An 18998-nucleotide genomic window follows, 5' to 3' on the forward strand; every position below is an offset into this window, starting at 1 on the left:
GTAGTTATACTGTACATTTTAACTGTTTTCATAACTGTTCAATTACTACATTAAATAATTTCAATGATTTAGCTCAAAATCTGTGTCTCTAGTTGATATTATCCCATAAATCTAGCAAAAAAGAAATCAGAAGCTTGTTATTTATGACGAGTTGGTGTTTCGGTTTGACAATGTTCGTGTTCACATCATACCTCACAATAGTCAGTGCTACTGCGTGTTGAAATTTTGACTGTGTTCAATATTTTTGGTGTGCTTTGTACTTGTGATTTGTGCTTATCAATTGGCTTTTGTGTAGTGCTTCTATTTTTCCTTCCTGCTTTTGTTTTTTGCCTTCATGGCGCCCACTTCTGATGGCACTGCGCTTATCCAGGCCACTTCGACAACGACTATGACCAATTGTTCTACAGCTATGGTAATTGATTCTGCTGCTACAACTTCAGCTCCTGCACCTACTGTTCCTGCAAATGTTTATGCCACCCATCATTTAGGACCTTATATTGTTCACGTCACTGATTCAGGTAGTATCAGTCGTCAACATCCCATGAAATTGGGTCGATTACTTCATACGCATGGTGTTGCCGATATGGATTTAAAACAAGTTCGTCGAGGTTTACACAAAGTTTATTTTCGTATCGGTTCTGCTGCGAACCAATGCCTCACTCATCCCTTATTACAGGAAAATCACTGGAAAGCATATGCACCCAATTATCAAGTTTCTCGCAAAGGTGTCATTCGCAATATGGATCCGTCTCTCAGTGACAAAGACCTTTTGTCGCATATACAGAGCTCAGCTAATATAACTTATGTTAGAGTATCTTCCGCAGCATTTCTTTACCTCTAACGAGCTCTCAACTTCCTTCCGCAGTGGGTGAGGGGGCTCCATCTTCCGCACTTCCTACCCGACCTCCGTTTATATCCTCTTCTTCCCACCAAAGAACACCTACTGGCACTGTTGTTCTAACATTCAATACCAACATTCTGCCGGAATATTGTACCTTTTTTATGCGCCTTCCAGTGGGCATCTATATACCTCAACTAAAACAATGTTATACATGTTTCTACTATGGCCTTTATTCCCAAAATTGTAAAAGGGTGCCCACATTGTGCCACGTGCGGCTTAGAAAGGCATACTTCCTCTTCTTGTACCGCTAAACCGCATTGTCTTCACTTTTCCAGTGATCACGTTGCCACGTTCCGTACTGTCCTGAACGGACCTTTCAAACATAAATTAATCAGCTCATGGCTCTCGAAAACCTATCCTTTCAACAAGCCAAACGCTGTGTGGATACAACTACACTCTTCCTTTGCCTTAGTTACCTTCGCATTACTCCTCTTCTACTCCACCCCACCGCTCGTTGTCCTTTGCGGACACTGCTAAACTTCCTCCTCTAGTTTTACAATCGGCTCTACTTCTGCTGACAAACCCCGTAAAAAACAACCTTTTTCTCACGTCCCTACTCATCCTTCTAAGGATTAGGTTCAATCTATTTCACGGCCTTCGTCGCGCACGCACACTTCTCTTAAATAAGGTTTTTCTATACATTCACCTTTTCGCCTATCTTCATTCTCTTCTTCCACTTCTACCACGCCTGGAATTCAATCCCATTTCTCCAGTGCCCTTAAGACAATCCTTCAAGTTCTGGAAACACGTCCGATACAGTTTACTTCGCAAGAACTGAATACCAAGTTCTTACAGGAAACTTGGCTGAAAACTCCATCACCCCGTCTCCTTTCTACATATAATTGGATTCACGAACTTCGTGCTGATCGCTACGGTGGTAGTTCCATTGGAATCCGTAAAAGTCTTACGTATATTCTCCTACCCTTCCCCTTTCTCCACTCCGAGATATATTGTGAGTCCATTCGCATTGGATCTGCTACCTTCATTAATATGTATGTACACTCATGTCCAAAATTATTGTCGCATGTCTATAAAGTATGTTGTTGTAGGAATATAATTTGATAACGAATTCGCCCGGTGTTTCTTATAATGTTAGTATGTGTATAATCGACAAAGACGTATGTGGCAAATTTCATGTCAATAAAGCAGCAAACAAGAACAATAAAATGAAAATAAAACTTCCTTGTCCATTTAGCAACATTTTGTTTTACTCATTCTAATTTTCGTATTTATAATTCTTTTCCTATGAAATTTACCTGCAAAATATTATCAAATTATATTCTCACAAGAAGATAATTATAGATATGCGACAGTCACTTTGGACATGAGTGTACCTCCTTATCTCCATCTGCTTGCCTCTGACTGGATCACTCTTTTTCAAACTCTACCTTCCCCGTTGTTTCTTGGTGTCGATCAGCTTATTTTCATTCCTCTTTTTATATTCTTAAATATGGCACCCCCACTCGTATTCCCCGTCCTTCAGAATCTCCTCTGCTCCGTATATCTCTTTCTGCTCTCCTTTTCTCAGTCGACTCCTCTGCTGGGAAGTGCTTACTGACGCTTTCGGCAGAGATCAGTTCCCCCTTCTTATCCACGCTTCCTCCCCTACCCTCTCTTTTCGTCCTTGTCCCTGGTTTCCTTCCCTCACTCTATTCCCTCCTTTTCTCGCCCTTCTACCTCCTTAGACTGGGATCACTATAACTCTATACACGAACACTTACCCTCTCCATCGCTTTCCCACTCTTCCCACGACCACGCGATTCGTTTTCGTCATAAAATTGTACTCAGCACCCGTCACTCACGCATAAAACTTCTGTTTCTGCTTCCCATCCTTTCCGCCCTGTTCTCCAGTGGTGGATCTATAAGTGTCAAAAATGGATAAATCTACGCTTCCAAGCCCAGTATACCTATCTCCGTGTCCGCTCTACAGCTAATTTCCTTCTTTACCAACATACACAGGCTCTAGCCAAACGCCATATCCCTCTCTCTCGTCGTTTAGCCTGGGGACTTTTCTGTGATACTTTCTCTTCCGGTACTAAACCTTCCAAACTTTGGTCCTTTTACCGCTCCCTTAACTATCTGCTTCGTTCTCTTACTTCTGGGAAACATATTTCTTCTTCATGGGTTTTCCTATTTCATGCCCAATTAGCCCCGTCTACGACTATGTTACCTCCCATTTGGTTTTCCCTTTTCTTTCAAGATCCTACTCTCATTAAACTGGACTCCCCATTTTCTCTCCGTAAATTAACCATAGCACTCTCTAAACCCAAATCTACATCTCCCGGTAAAGACGGCGTCTCGTTTAGTTACCTTCAACACTTGCCTCCTTCCCATATATCGGATAACACCGTCTGGACCACTGAACATACTCCTTCCCTTTGGAAATAATATGCTGTTCTATCTATCTTGAAACCTAATAAAACCCCCCGGGGTAGCAAATCACTACTTCCCTATTTCCCTCTCATGTTCTTCAAAAATCTTTGAGCATCTTCTCACACATCGTATACAATGGTTTGTGGAACATCATAATCTTCTATCTCAACATCAATTTGGTTTTCGTGTGGGGCGATGCACTTATGATTGTCTTAGTATTTTGGTTTGTGATATTTGGTTGGCCTTCACCCAACGTAAATCTCTATACGCAGTGTTTTTGGATCTCGAACGAGCCTATAACACTGTTTCTTTCTATTACATTTTAGACGAACTCTGGCAACTTGGTCTACCTCCCAAATTTCTAGGTGTCATCCATAATTTACTCATTAATCGTGTCGTCTATATTCACATTGGTCACCAGTATACTTCTCCCAGACTCACTTCCCAAGGCGTTCCCCAAGGTTCCGTTTTAGCCCCACTTTTATTTAATATATGTCTCGCTCGCCAAGTCCCTTATCTTGTTACCATGTTTCGTGCTTTATACTTTGCTGACAATATTGTTGTGTATACCCTAGCCTCAAATCTTCTTACTACTGCTCTCGCATCCTTTGCACTTTCGTGTGATAAATATAATTTTTCCGTTAACTGGACCAAAACCCATCTTGTGGAATTTACACGGGAACGTTCTTCCTCCCCTTTCCGTTTGGTCATCCGTGGTGTCTCCATACCTCAAGTCTTTTCTGTTAAATACGTAGGCATGTACTTGGATTTCTGTTTACGTTGGACGTCTCATTCTCGATTTCTTCAAACTAAAATTGGCCGCTATCTCCATCTTCTCCCTACAATCAGTAGCACCCGTTAGAGTGTTGACATTCGTCATCTTCTTACCTTATTCCGTCCAGTTTACCTTCCAATGATTACTTATGGCCTTTTCCTGCTTTTCCCGAAAATCATAAAACGTATTACTACAATTCAATCTCTTCAATACCGCACCCTTTGTCGTACACTCTTACTTCCTCCCACTAACGCCGCCACTGCACTCTTTGCGAAAGCGCGAGTTCCTCCCCTTCAAATTTATATTCTATTCCTCAGTGATACCTTTTATCTTTTACGCTTCACAAGTACCGTCACAGTTTTCCTACCCAAACTTCAATTGTTGTCTTACCTACATAATTCATCCCGTCATCGTCCCTATACTTCCTCCCTTCCCTTTCTCTAGTATAGTTACACCTTCCTCTCCCTCTACTTCTTCTCCTTTCTCGTACTCGGACTCCCTTGTCTTATTTGCATGATTATATTTTCGACCTTAGATCTCAATGTCGAACTCTCCCCTTACCCTCCCTCTTCGATCGGTCTTCATCATCCCAGCATTTCTGTTCCTCTTTTCTACTCCTGGCTTCCTCACTTCCCCTCTACCACCCATCATTTATATACCAATAGTTGTCAGTCCCGTGATTGTGTCGTCTCTGGTTTCTATGATTCCTTTTTCAATCAACATTTTAGTTACAACTTGCCTTCCACTTCTACGATCTTTCAAGCAGAAGCTTACTCTGTAGCTGCTGCCCTCTGTTACTCTCTTCAACATTCGTATGTTACAGTTTGTCTTGTTACAGATTCCAAATCCCTCCTTTCCGCATTACAATCCTACCCTTGGACTTCTAAAACTGATCGCAATATTTTAGAGTTTAAATCATTGGTACTTCTCATGGCTTTTCTACTTTCTTTTTATTAGGGAAGTGTCACGTGGGTGTCGTTGGCAATGTGCCAGCTGACCGAGCTGCACGTTTCGGTAGTTTGTTTGGGCAGCCGTTTTCTCTCAAACTTTCTCTTTCTGCTTACCACCCTCATTCCCTCTCCCGTGATTTACAGCGTTGGGAACATGATAACTATCATGGCCGTGTGCACCAACGAAGTTCAACAGTTGAACGAGGGTCATAACCAAGCTCGGTGAAAATGACTGTTGTACCAACAACGTTCAAGATTAAGTCTCGGTCAAATGGTGGATAAACTTGGTTTTAGCATGAAAGGACGAATTTGGTTTGTTTAAACTTCGTTGATCCAAGTCTGTTCGTTTACATTCAATAATATATTTGTATTTTCCCACTAATGAAATTACAATATATTTCTCGTATTTCATTATTTTTTCCACCACAATTACGATCACTGAAATTAGACTACTCACAACCCTATGCACACAATCTCGAAAGTCGAAAAGATTGGTGCGCGGTATGCCTTTTTCATTTGTTACTTTGTAAAACGAAGATTAGAGGCAAAAGACGACAACCAATCACAGTTGATTTTACAAATTGACCGAAGTTTACTCAAACGAGATGTACTGAACTTCGACTTTGAATGGTGCAACACAAGTCCTGGAATCTGTCTTACAGAAGACTTGTCTGTCACAACAGCGGAATTGAACACCTTTGCACCAGGACATGGAGACGGACCGGTAAACGCCATAGGTGGTCAATTTAAAAGGACTGTTTGGATGTCGGTCAAGGCCAGAGCCACACAAATTAAATCTGCACAAGACTTCTATGAGCATATTGTCAATTTCCTAAAACTGTTAATGTTCTTTTTGTGTCTCAAGCTGATGTTGAAGAAAGGCTCGCCTCCTCCTGAACAAATGTTGGATGTTAACTACTGATATAATTAGAATACGGAACTTCCACCACTTTCAGAAAATGGATGAAAATAATATTTTAGTTGGTCTTACCGCAACGTCCAACTTAATCAAAATACATATTTCTTGGAGGTCGCTCAGCAATCAGTGATACAAACATTATCTCAAGGCCGTGTAAAGTATAGTGATGTTTATACTGATTTCGATCATGATAATGGTGGTGATGATAGTGGCACATTGTCTAGCACACAAACAAGCTACTCTGATGTTCCTGGGCCATCAATTGAAAAACCTGTATAGGAATTCGAAATCTCAGCACATAATATTAAACCAGGAACTTACGTTATGGTTAGTTTCTAATGTGGCGCTACAAGTAAAGTTGCCTATAAGTATGCAGGCATCTGTCAGACTGGAGATAAAGTTCGGGTGGCACTTCTAAAATTATGTGGAAGTGACAGTACGTTGTTTCGGCTTGACGAACTTAATTTGAAATGAAATTTTTTAGTTTTACGTCCCACGAATATGCCGGTTAGGCTAAGGGAGACGGTGAAGATGAGAAATGAATGGAATGGTGGAATGAAGAAAATGGGAGGAAACGGAAGAACGCCGAGAAAACCCACGAGCATGGTGTTTGTCCAGCACAAAGTCCACACTGCGCGAGTTTGGATCGAACCAGGGACCCCAAGCACTGGAGGTGAACGCTCTACCACTGAGCCACCGCGCCCCATTTTGATTAACGTAATGGAAAGTGTGTTAGCTACGAGCAAATAGACAAAATTTACCTTAAAATCTAATCTAATATAAATAAAATAAAGAGTTTATTTGTATGTTTGTCTTTCTGTCTGTCTGTCTCTGTGTGACCTGGGGACCAGACGAGTGAACCGAGAGTTACCAACATTTGGTCACGGGTACGTTGGTCCAGGCCCCAGATCAAGACGAAGCGTTTTTTTTTAAATTTCGAACCAGGGGCCGTCTCAGGAGGGGCGTTTACCGGAACCGGCCTGGAGACCAGATAATTTGACCGAGAGTTACCAAATTTTAGTCGCGGATATCTTGGTCCAAGCCCCAGACCAAGGCGAAGCGTTTTTGTCAAAATTCAAACCAGGGTGGTGTTTACCGATACATGTAAAAGTAGTAGAAAATGAGCAATATTAGTGTCGAATTCATAGTTTTCGTAGTCGCTGAGATTAATGGTGAAACTCCGATCTCATTCACCTCATTCGGCTGTGGGTCACCGGGGGGATACCGAGACGTAAAAATAATCCAAAATGACCGATATTAGTGTCGAATCCATAATTTTCGCGGTCGCTGAGATCAATGGTGACACTTCCATTAGCTCAAGGCACCGGCTGACAGTAACGCGGCTGAGCGAATGAAAAAAAAACTTCCATTAGCGATGACTTTAAAATTCAGCTACCATTGAATGTGGGCCGGGGAACAGCGATTGGGCGATACTGAGACATGTAAAAATCGCTAAAAATGACCGATATTAGCGTCAAATCCATAGTTTTTGCGGTCGATGAAATGAATTGTGATACTCCCACAGGCGTTGACTTCCAAATACAGCTCCCATGCGAAGAATGGATATATTCTGCTAGTCTGAAAATAATGCACAACGGGATGCTTTACAAATTTTCACATCCAGTTGAAGTACATATAAAGAGTGAAAATTTGATTAAAATCAACAAAGTACCCGATCTTCAAGAAACATGATGGAGTATATTTATTTCTGTCAATTATTTTACGCAATTAATAGTTTCATTTGTCTTTTTCCGTAACGTGAAGTTATTTTGAATCTTATGTTCCTAAGTTGTTAGTACTTTCCAACTGCACTCACAATATTTTGTATTGCTCTTAACTGGAAATCCTGAGCTTGGTGTCAGTTATTAATAGACTACTGTCTTATTTGTGCTATGTAAAGCACTCTTTTCTTTACACCCATGATTTGATATTACACAGATATTATATCTCGTTTTGGAAGTCTTTGTCTTGTTTGTTACTAGTATAAGATGAACATTCATTAAGAACATTCTACATATATGTTTATAGATTGCCTACAGTTGTATGTATCATGTAAATAATTATTGTAATACAAGGTTGGATTTGTTAATTTACCAGTGGGGGTAGGTGGATCGCAATGTGAAGTGGATTTGCATATACATTAGGAGCAGTGGGACTTCAAAGTTGTGAAATGGCCAAAAATATCTCCTGGAGCCTCCTCTAATCTGAGCAATATTTTATGTTCAAATTCAAAATCTAGCTAAACAAAACATTCAATTATCAAAAGTAACAAAACAATAACAGAAAATGTAGTAAAGACAGAGTAGTACAAAAAGTCCATACATACAACAAACTAAAGTTGTCTTTTTTTTAAGAAAAACATTGCTTACGTTTTAGTTGAAAGGCGAGGTGCATGAGAATATTCCTCGACATCTCTTGCTTTCCCGGTAGGATTGTCTGTAGCACTGTGACGCTTCAATTTTATCCACATTGTTGCACATTTTTCGGCAAAGGTGGACCATTTACATATACAAAAAAGAGCTTGCTAAGTGTTACAATCTGCATACGATTCCTCAGATCATTCAATGTTTGATTCATAGCACTAAAGCCCCGTTCACATTCTGCAGTTGATATCGGTATTACTTCCACAGCTTTCTTAAGACCCTGAACAGCTGGATTCGTATAAGAAGGATTGTTCTTGCACAAACGAAATTCTTTGGCTACGAAGGAAACACCATTCATTGACTGTTTCAACAATTTGGATAATCGAGGGATGGAATCGTCCCCGAAGGATACTAGTTCATTTTGATCAACAGGCCAAGAAGCAGGGTTTAACACTGAAGCATCAACGAAAAAATCTTTATTTGGAAAACGGGAGTTTATGTTATCTAAAAGGGATTGAAGAAATTCCAATCGGAAAGTGTCAAATTTTATTTTATCACTAGCAGTAGGCTTAGTGATGGACACTCCTTTGAATGTATTTCTTTGCTCTAATTCATTAAGAGCATTTCTTGACCTCGGGGGATCAACAGTCTCTATCCGTGATTGGGACGACATTAGCTAAACCAGAAGCCGGGATAATTTTTCCAGAGGGGGAAAATCCCAGGCATCCCCCTACATATCGAACACTGTTGTAATATCACAAACCGAGTTATATTACAATGCAGTAGCTCAGGAGTAGTTCTGTCACTGGTATGAAATTACTTGTAACCTCCGTTACACAACAATCATATCAGAAATAAATCAAATGTTACTGATTCTCTTCACAACTGTCCTTTCAGTTCATAGTTTGTCTTTTAATGAACAAAAAAACCGAACAGCGATAATTGCAGTGCTACAAGGAGCCAGAGTTCTGAATGGAAAAATACGAAGACCCCAAAAAATCCCTGTTCCCAAAAAATGTAACCTCCGTTACGCAACAAATGACGTTTTTTCCCGCAACGGTGCGATATTTTCACATGTATTTTTATAGTATAAATGGTGGCATGGGTATGTATTGTTTGGTCTATAACAACACAGACTACACAAGTTTCATTTGCATAACATATGACTTTGCACTAGTAAAAGTGTAAACTCCGTTACAAATGGAATGGCTGAGTTCTCTAATTTGTATGATGCTTTGCTCTTAACTTTCTCGGAATTCACTCTCCAACCCAATTTGATCTTTCTCCCTTGTTGATGCCACCTCAGTATTGTTCTTTTTTTCATTTTACACTTCCCACTTTCCTCTAACTTTTTGCCCTGTTCAACTTGACTTTCAGCCCTCTTTCACTGTCTGAACTTCCTTCCCGATTTTGACCTTTTCCTGACTTTGACGTTTTTCCCGATCATGTCCTTTCTTCCCAATTGTCTCCTGTATTTTATTCAATTTTGTTTCTGAATCATAAATTCTCCGTGTGAGGTAAAGATTTGACAATTTTGCATTCATAGCACACATGACTAGCAAGCTGGTACACCTACCTATTTGACCGGTAATGGTCTACGACAAGACATAGACGACCACTGTTGCCAGATTGGGCTACAAGTATTCAAATCCGCTACTTTTGAAGCACAGCTACGCCACAGACTGTGAGCTACGCTACTTTTTAATCTTCATATCTGGCAACACTGGACAAGACAAGACATGGCGGGTTAAGTGAATGTACGGTCTTTGACAGTGAAAGTACAAGGTAAGGTAATTTTTCTCCAGCTCTACAATGACATAAACTGTAAGGTGAATTATATGTTCACTAAACACGGAGCAATGGTTACAATAGAAATGAAACGGGAAGAACTTTAAAAAAAAAAGGAAAAGAAACCAGAGTGCACACGGTGAATGAGTTAATTGAAGATTCACTGTCAGTAATTAACTGGTATCAGTTAAGAATAGTTCGTCATACAAATGTTAATTTGGCATATTTTTTCGAACTGGGGGGCCAGAATATTTGCTTAAATTTTGTGCTTTCTTGCTATAATTTCTGTATTTTTTTTAATGGTTTAGGTCAGGTCAGGTTAGGTTAGGATATTCGGGGCATTACTCGACCAGACGGTTCTACCAAATTTTCACACATTTATTGCATTTTCGGGTTTATTTTTGCAGAACATGCACTAATTGAGGAGCTACTGCATAAACCACGAACCAGCTTGTGCTAGGTGGCCACTAAAAAGCACGAATGCTATCTAACCAAGTCCGGGCAGTAGCGGAGCGGCTGTCTAACCGAGTCTCTGCAGAAACTGAGCGTCCGTATGGAGCATCGCGTCAGCGATGGGGGCATACGCATAGACGAGGCTAGTGGAAAAATACATAAAATATCCGCAATAATTTTTACATGGTGATTTTACCTGATTTTGGCCTTCAGTTCCAAAATTATCTAGTTAGTTTTATTCTTAAAACGAGTGAGTATATGTGAAAGAGAATTGTGTAGGATGTTAAATTTCGATGTCGGAGAATTTTTCATAATGTAAAAAGCCAAAATTTAATGTTTACTAGTATGAAACCATTACAAGGGTTACTATATAATAAAAATAAATGAGTACGTTCAGGTTTACTTTTGGCACACCACTCGAAATAATTGTGCCCTTCTTATTATTTCCTAAATATCTCACATGGCATAGCTAAAACTCAAGGGGGCCAACATAAGGAATCGTTGAAAAGTTACAATTCTTTTACGACTGGGGTAGAAGTACGGCGTCCGGATGTGTGCAGAAAACGCAAAACAACCTGTGCTAAGTGGGCACTAAAAGCACGAATGCTATCCAACCGAGCCAGGATAGGGCGAAGTCGGAGGGCCTGTGTGTTAGCGAGGGGGTGCGTTCGAAGGAAGTAGCTTTCGTAAGCGAATATGGGTATACGCATAAGTCAGGTAGTGAAAGCAAGCGACTTTTGGCAACGTTACGAGTTTCAATAGCACTTGTCATGGTTTCATACTATTAGTGTTCCACTTGTAAACGTAAAATACAACTTCTTTACACTGTGGAGAAATTAGAGATGCAAAAAAGCCGGCTTTTTTGAATCGATGTTTTTTTGCACATAAAAAGCCGGTTTTTTGGGGAAATTTTGGCTTTTTTCATTTTCATGATTTTTCTATTTAAATAGCTTTCTTATAGTATACACTAAAGTTAAATAAGATTTCATGACCTAAATGCTATATTTCGCTCTGGAATTCACCATCATAATGGATGAAACACATGTTCTATGAATTAAAGTAAACATCAAGTACGTAGTACTTGAGGGCAACTGTAGAAGATATTTTACTTCTGAGTTATCGACACTTTTTCTTTTCTACATCATTTTTTCTTAGTTATCCGTGTTTCATTTCCTAGGGATTAGTAGGCCTACTCTAGCTTCTAGCACATAAGCTAAACTTTTGTTTTTCAATATATCCGTCAGAGCGTACGTTTGTCAGTATATCTGTCAAAGCGTACTTCCATATTCTTGTTATACTGTAGCTGTGCAATGATTTAGCAATAATCTTCCGGATACAAACTTGAATACCATTTTATACAAATAATCAGTAGCGGATTCAGAAAAGTGTTTTGGGAGGTGTTTCTCTGCTTATTGTTTGTTTTTTTCTAAAATTTCCTAATTTTTATTTGGGAGTTTATGAGTACAAGCATAACTAATGTTTCGTTTGTATATTCAGCAATAACCTTCCGGATACAACCTTGAAGACCATTTTATTCTGATAATCAGTGGCGGATTTAGAAAAGTATTTTGGGAGGGGTTTTACTTACTGTTTTGTTTTTCTAAAAATACCTAATTTTTATTTGAGAAGACCTTGAAGTTATGAGTAAAGGCATAACAAATATTTAGTTTGTTTTAGAAATTCTGTAATTTCGGGGTGCGAGCTTCACCCGTAAAGCATCCCCACCCTAAACCCCTTCGCAAATCCGTCACTGCTGGTAATTAGTAACAACAACGATTTAAAAACGATAAGAAAGCAAGTCGGCCAGAACTCACAGTACACGCATTATCTCTACATTCGCAGATACGATTAAGAAAAACTTTTGTCAAAATAGTCGAATGCGGGGTTGAATCCCGGACTTCCCCATAGAAGCGCAAAAGCTAACCACTCGCTCATGGTTGGTGAGCAGTTGTGCTTAACTTAAATATATTTTCTCTCTCTCTCTCTCTCTCTCTCTCTCTTATGGAATCCGAAGGTTCAATGCCGCGTTCACAAAAGCTCTCCACTGACTTCAATCCTTAGCAAACTGGATCCAGTTTTTAGTTTGTATTCCTATTTCTGCAACATCCATTTTAATATTGTCCTCCCATCTGCGCCTAAGTCTTCCTAATGGACGTTTTCTGATTGTATTTCCAGTTAAAACTTTGAAAGCGTTCTTACCTTCTTCCATTCTGGCTGCATGACCTGCCCACCTGAGCTTCCTACATTTTATGACAGTAACGATGTTTGATAAATCGTATAAATTATGCAGTTCTTCATTATGAAGTTTCCCTCATTCCCGTTCCTCTTGGGTCCGAATATTCGTCTCAGGATTTTATATTCAAATACTTTCAGTCTGCGTTCTTCCCTCATCGCAAGTGACCATGTTTCACAGCCATACAGAACAGTAGGCATGATTATATATTTTAAGCTTTAAATTCCTCGACAGAATTCGCGACGACGAAATATTTTGAGCTGAATAATAACACGAATTTCCTGATTTCAGTCGACATTTAATTTCATTTGTAGATATGATTTTGATCTGGTGGTATTGATCTCAGATATTTGAAAGTATTATTTGATATTTTAACGCATCCATAATTTGCCATATTACGATCGCGGTGAACTTCCATGTATTAAGTTTTCTCTGCATTTACTTCTAAACCTATGTCCCTGCGAGTATTTAATAAGACCTCTGCATTTCTTTCTATTGTAGTCATAATCATAATTTATTGCATCCGTTCATCGTCATACAACGAAATTGGACATGTCATTTATATGTATATACCAGTATACATAAACATATATACTATTATTAATATAGATTCTTATGGTTTCACTAATTTACTTACTATACATTTAATTTTACGTATACGAATTATTTTCTACATATTCTTCAACCGAGTAAATGCAATGTTCTATCAAGTACCTTTTAAGTTTGGATCTAAAGCTATTGACAGAGACCTGATTTTTTATACATGATGGAAGTAGATTGTATAATTAGTAATACGATTGTTCTTCTATCGATCTATTCTGCTATACGAATTGTTCTTCTATCATCCCCTGACCAATTCCATTTCAAATCGTCCAGGCAAACCACGTCCAGTTCTGATTTAACGAGAAATTTATATTTCATTTTCCATTGTCGCGAGCCGATTTTGGATTCCGAGTTGGAAACCCTATGACTCGAAAACGAGGCGGAATTCGACTCATGCTTATAGGAACTTTTCAACTGGATTTGTTGTCAGGATTTATCTCTCAAAATTTTCATATTCCCTTTCAATTCGCTTTGTGTATAGGACCTAATGCCCATAGGAAATATTTACATTTCAAGTACAAAAATCGAAATTTCAATAATTAATTGCGAAGGTTAGAGGCTGCAGCCGCATAACGGATATGAAATACTTAGGTACTTCTCCAATACATGTAAAAAATTCAGATTTTTAAAAGGTGGGTTTTTTGAGAAAATGGCGTCCAAACATGGCGTCTTAATGACATTTTAAGCTTTTCATCATGCTATAACGTGGGATGTATTAATCAGACACGTAAGTCCTTTACATTTTCAAGAGATCTTATGGAGTAGATTTCGATGCTAGAAGCAGATGGTTGATATTGCTCGTGAGGACAGAAATAAAAATGTTTGAAGTTAGCAAAAAATTCACCGAAGCTGGCAACATTGCAAGTGAATTACGCGATTCCTATTGGACCAATAGACGAATTTTAGCCCTCCACTGAAACATACAACTTTGTACTCTTCCTGATATTACGATTATGTTACTAAGTACACTCGTTTCTCTACAACAAAACTTTCAATTTGACATGTTTTTCAGTTTTTAGAACAATCTGAGAGGAGGGCAGCCATTTTGGAAGGCTGTATATCGAAGAATTTTTTTTTCAGCAAAAAGAAAAAATATGAGTCTAATAATTTTGTATGTAGTTTCTTATTTCAAAAAAATAAACTAAATCTGAGACAATCGTGTGGACCACCCTGAACGATTTGAAATGGAATCACTCCCCTATTAAATTTAAATAATCAGCATACGTCGTAACCTGCTGAATACAATTCAGCTCTAGAGCCTGGTTCTATCTTTAATTTTCCTTATAGCATACTCCGGAACAAAGCTGAACAATAATGGCGATAACGCATCTCCTTGTTTCAGGCCATTCCCGACGGACAAGAATTTTTCTGCTCGGACTTGACTTTGGGATTCATTTAAACACATTTTGATTAATCTAACTAGCTTTTTCGGTATTCCGAATTCTGTAAGAATGTTGTACAATGTTTCCTTCCTATTCGAGTCGTAAGCCTTTTTGAAACCAATAATCAGTTGGGTAATATATGCCCATTTCTTTTCGAGTATTTATCGAATAGTAAATATCTGGTCGATAGTTGATCGATTTCCCTAAATCCACACTGATAATCTCCAATAATTTCATCTGCGTATGGAATCAATCTTAATAGAATGTAAAGAGAAATGCCTCGATAATTATTACATTCAGTTTTGTCGCCTTTCTTGTGATTTGGAACAATGATTGATTCTTTCCACTCTTCTTAAATGTATTCCATAGTTTTTCTTAAAAAAAATCGTAATGATATGTTGAATTCTTGTCTTTAAAAATTCAGAAACTTTCAGCACTGGGTAAACAGTGATGGTCGTTATAAGTCTAGGAAACCGCGTGATCAGATGAACAGTCTATTACGCGTATGATTCATTAACAAAAAATTTGGTATTTTTCCGATTCTGAACAAGCTTAATGAACAGTCAGTGCATTATAGAATTCGGAATTTTACCGATTTTGCATATTCCAAGCACCTGATAGGTGGTAACATTATTACGTATGTGATCAGTGAATGAAAAATTTGTTCGAAATATTCATACTATATATATGAAAGTTAAAGCATAAAAAATTCAAGAATGTACAGAACCACCCGAAACCAAGCTCTTGATGTGCAGCTTTTAAGATTATCGTATAAATGTATTTCTCTCATGCTTTATTTTTTGTTTCAAAAAGAGGGTGTGTGATATTTTGAAGTAAAAATACTACATACAATTTTGCTAGTTATTTGTGTCTTTTTTTTTTTTTTAAAGTACTTATTTTGTGTATAATACGTTAAAACATTATTATATATATTTGTTAATCCTTTGGAATTCATAATGTAAATATGTTAAAAATTTTTAAAAAATCTTTCGAAATTCATGGTTTATTTTAGAGGTTCTATATTATTATCTACATCAACCACTAATCAAATGAGTTCTTGTGCTGTAGAGAAGCGAAGCAGAAAAAAAACGAGTTTTTTTCCAAAAAAACAGTTTTTTTTCGAGCCCTTGCATCTCTAGGAGAAATATGCCGCCGCGGGCCGGTGGAAAATAGTTTATAATGCAGTCTACTTTCATATGCACTCACTTATTTTATCCGTGGTAAAACATTTGTAAGGATTTTACACTTGTAACCCTACACTTATAAATCAAAGGTGTATTACTTTGTATTTAATTCTGTCGCTTGCAGAAATTTGTTCTTTATAAATATATCTTTTCATGCAAAGTACTGAATTCACCTGTAAATCTTCCAAAATGTGTTCCGCCAAAAGGAAACTAGCACCAACCTATATATTATGTTTACAAGTATGATTTTATTGGTTCAATCGAGCAGACAGTTCTACCAAATAGAAAATTTATAGGTGTAATACGATGTGAAACATTTTTTGTGAAGGAATGAAGTGTGAATATATTAATTACTGTCAGTGCATAGCATATTGAAATGAATTTTTAGTGATAGTGAAACTGTTGTGTGTGTAAGTGTGCTCTTCCATTATCCTCGTGTATGCGTATACCCTCGTTGCTGACGCACCTGCTCCCTACGGGCGAACCCCGTCGCTAGGGCTCGGATCTCCTTGCTGCGCTCCTGCTCTGACTCTTTTAGATAGCATTCGTGCTTTTTAGTGGCCACTTTGGACGAGTTGGTTCGTGTTTTATGCTATACGCGTTTTTATGCATGCGAAGTGACCAATATGTTAGAGCCCCGCAGGGCACGTTGTTTTCGGTCATTATTACAACTAAATAGGAAGGAGGACATGTGTTCTAGAACCTTGCCGTTATTTTCTATATGTCACGCGCGTTGAAGCTCCTCGCAGGCCACATCAAAATACTTTAAACACAACGTGCAAGCACGATGGAACAATTGCTTTTAGTGGTTCAGCTAACACAAGTTGGTGCGTGATTTTCGTATGAATAATTATTTCGGAACGATTAAAGGTGCTCCATACAGACGTATCTTACGCGTGTCTTACTGCGTCGCCCTGCCCCGACGCGGAATAGATGTTTCTTACTTATTGTGCCTACCGAACACAGGTTGATGGTTGGCTTTTACATGAATGATCATTTTTATGACACCTCTGTTTACATGAATATAATCAAATTTTTAAGCAATGATTTTGAGCAAAATGCAGAATGTCATACGGAATCATCTAAAGCAAAAGTGAAGTATTCTTTTATTAGGTCTATTGTTGTTGTTGTTATTTAATTTGAGGGAATGAAATATCTTACTTTTTGCAGAAATTAAAAATGTTAAATGGTGATACATGTCATGGCACCTGATAAAGTAATTTCGTTACGTTTAATTTGTAATTTCACCAATTCCTTAGCACTAATAAGAAGTCAGTTAATGACAGCACCCGCGAAGGAGTATTTTTGTTGAGAGGTAGAGTTGTTTATAAGAATTTTTGTGATCATAGTCGGAGAGATAGTTTAAGCTTATATATATATATATATATATATATATTTCCTCCTCCCCTATGTTGCGGGAAATGGCATCGGGAGTTCATCTCATCAACCCCGAAAAATGTGGATTCAGCACTAATATCGGTCATTTTCGATCATTTTTAAATATCTCTTCCTCCTCCTCCCCCAAGTTGCGGGGTTGAATTTGAATTAAACCTGATCGAAAGTATCACTGTTCATCTAAGCGACCCAGAAAACTACAAATTCGACACTGATAGTGGCCATTTGTGATCATTTTATATATTTCTTTCTCCCCTCCCCCAAGTTCCGAGGCTGACTTTGGATTTAAACCGGATCGAAAATGTCACTGTTCATCCGAATGATCCCGAAAACCATGGATTAGACCCTAATATTGATCATTTTCGATTATTATTATATATTGAGCTCCCCCTCCTCCGTGCCGCGACACACGGCATCAGGATTGTCACTGTTAATCTCAGCTACTCCTAAAACTATGGATTCGACACTAATATTATTCATCTTCGATCATTTTTAAATGTTTATACCCGTCCGCTACGTTGTACCCTTCCCCTGCCCAACTATCACGGCTGAACTTGGATTGAAACAGTATAAGAAGTGTCACTGTTTTTCTCATCGACCCCGAAAACTATTGATTCAACACAAATATTGGTCATTTTTTATGATTTTAAAATTTCTCTCCCCCTCCCCTACATCGCATAGTCAAAGTGAATAGCCTAAAGTAATCCATGCCTCTAAACTCATGTATGTTGAAAATTTAATTGAGATCGGTCAGGTGTTCAAGATTGATTAAGTCACAAAAGCTGTCTTTTTTTTTTTTTTTTTTTTTTTTTTTTTTATACATATATCTTCCCTTCCCTTACGTTGTCGCGTCAAAGTGAAACGATAAAAAACACCCAAGGCCCGACCCTTATATATGTTGAAAATTTGATCGAGATTGATTTGGTGGTTCAAAAGTTATTAGGTTTTATTAGTTTTTATTTATGCGTCCCCCTCTCCACTCCCTAAGATCTACAGTTTAAGTGAAATCACAAAAATGTTTCCAGGTCCGAACCTCATGTATCTTGAAAATTTGATTAAGATCGGTCGGATAGTTCAAGAGTTATTAAGTTACAAAAATATCCGCTTTGAGTCTTATATAAATTAATTTTTATATATCTCCCCCTCCTTCTCCACCCCTACATTTCTCCGTCAAATTTAAATCATAAAACCAGTCCCAGTCCTGATCTATGTTGAAAATTTAATCAAGATCAGTCGAGTGGTTCAGGAGTTACTAAGTTTTATTTATTTTTTATACTCCCCCCTCAGTTCTACCATCAAATTGAATATCCTAAAACCAGCCCAGCCTTGAACTTCATCCATGTTACAAATTTGATCGAGATCGGTCGAGCGGTTCTGGAGATTTAGAGTCACAAACATAGTGATTTTCAATTTTATATATATAGATAACAGCGTAGAATATTGTAAGCTAGTAGTAGAGCATAGGATAGGGTAGACCGGCCTATAGTACTTTAGTGTAGTGTACACTACAGTACTATATATACATCGCAGAATAGAGTAGAATATGAGATTAAACCTGAAAAAATAAATCGAACAATTTCGTTCAAGTAGTAAACCACCCGAACGTTACGCCAGGGTTCTTACTGGTCAGGGAAGTCAAAGAAAATGGGGAATCTCATGGAATAGGACTGGAAGTCAGG

At 38.2% G+C, this 18998-nt stretch overlaps 1 protein-coding gene across 5 annotated transcripts in view; it reads left to right on the forward strand.

The window, feature by feature from the left end:
* Window positions 1-9920: 9920 nt before the first annotated feature.
* Window positions 9921-18998, forward strand: part of LOC145674620 (uncharacterized) — a 69962-nt gene continuing 60884 nt past the window's right edge. For 4 of the 5 annotated variants that reach the window (XR_014128998.1, XR_014128996.1, XR_014128997.1 and 1 more), the window contains exon 1: window positions 9927-10066. The gene's annotated coding sequence lies outside the window, so the exon portion shown is untranslated. Of the gene's footprint in view, window positions 10067-18998 lie in introns of all 5 variants that reach the window. The other variant, XM_081744838.1, reaches the window with a different exon arrangement.

Source organism: Thermobia domestica, chromosome 17, assembly GCF_964235325.1.
Source record: "Thermobia domestica chromosome 17, izTheDome1.hap1.1, whole genome shotgun sequence".
Lineage (NCBI taxonomy): Eukaryota > Metazoa > Arthropoda > Insecta > Zygentoma > Lepismatidae > Thermobia > Thermobia domestica.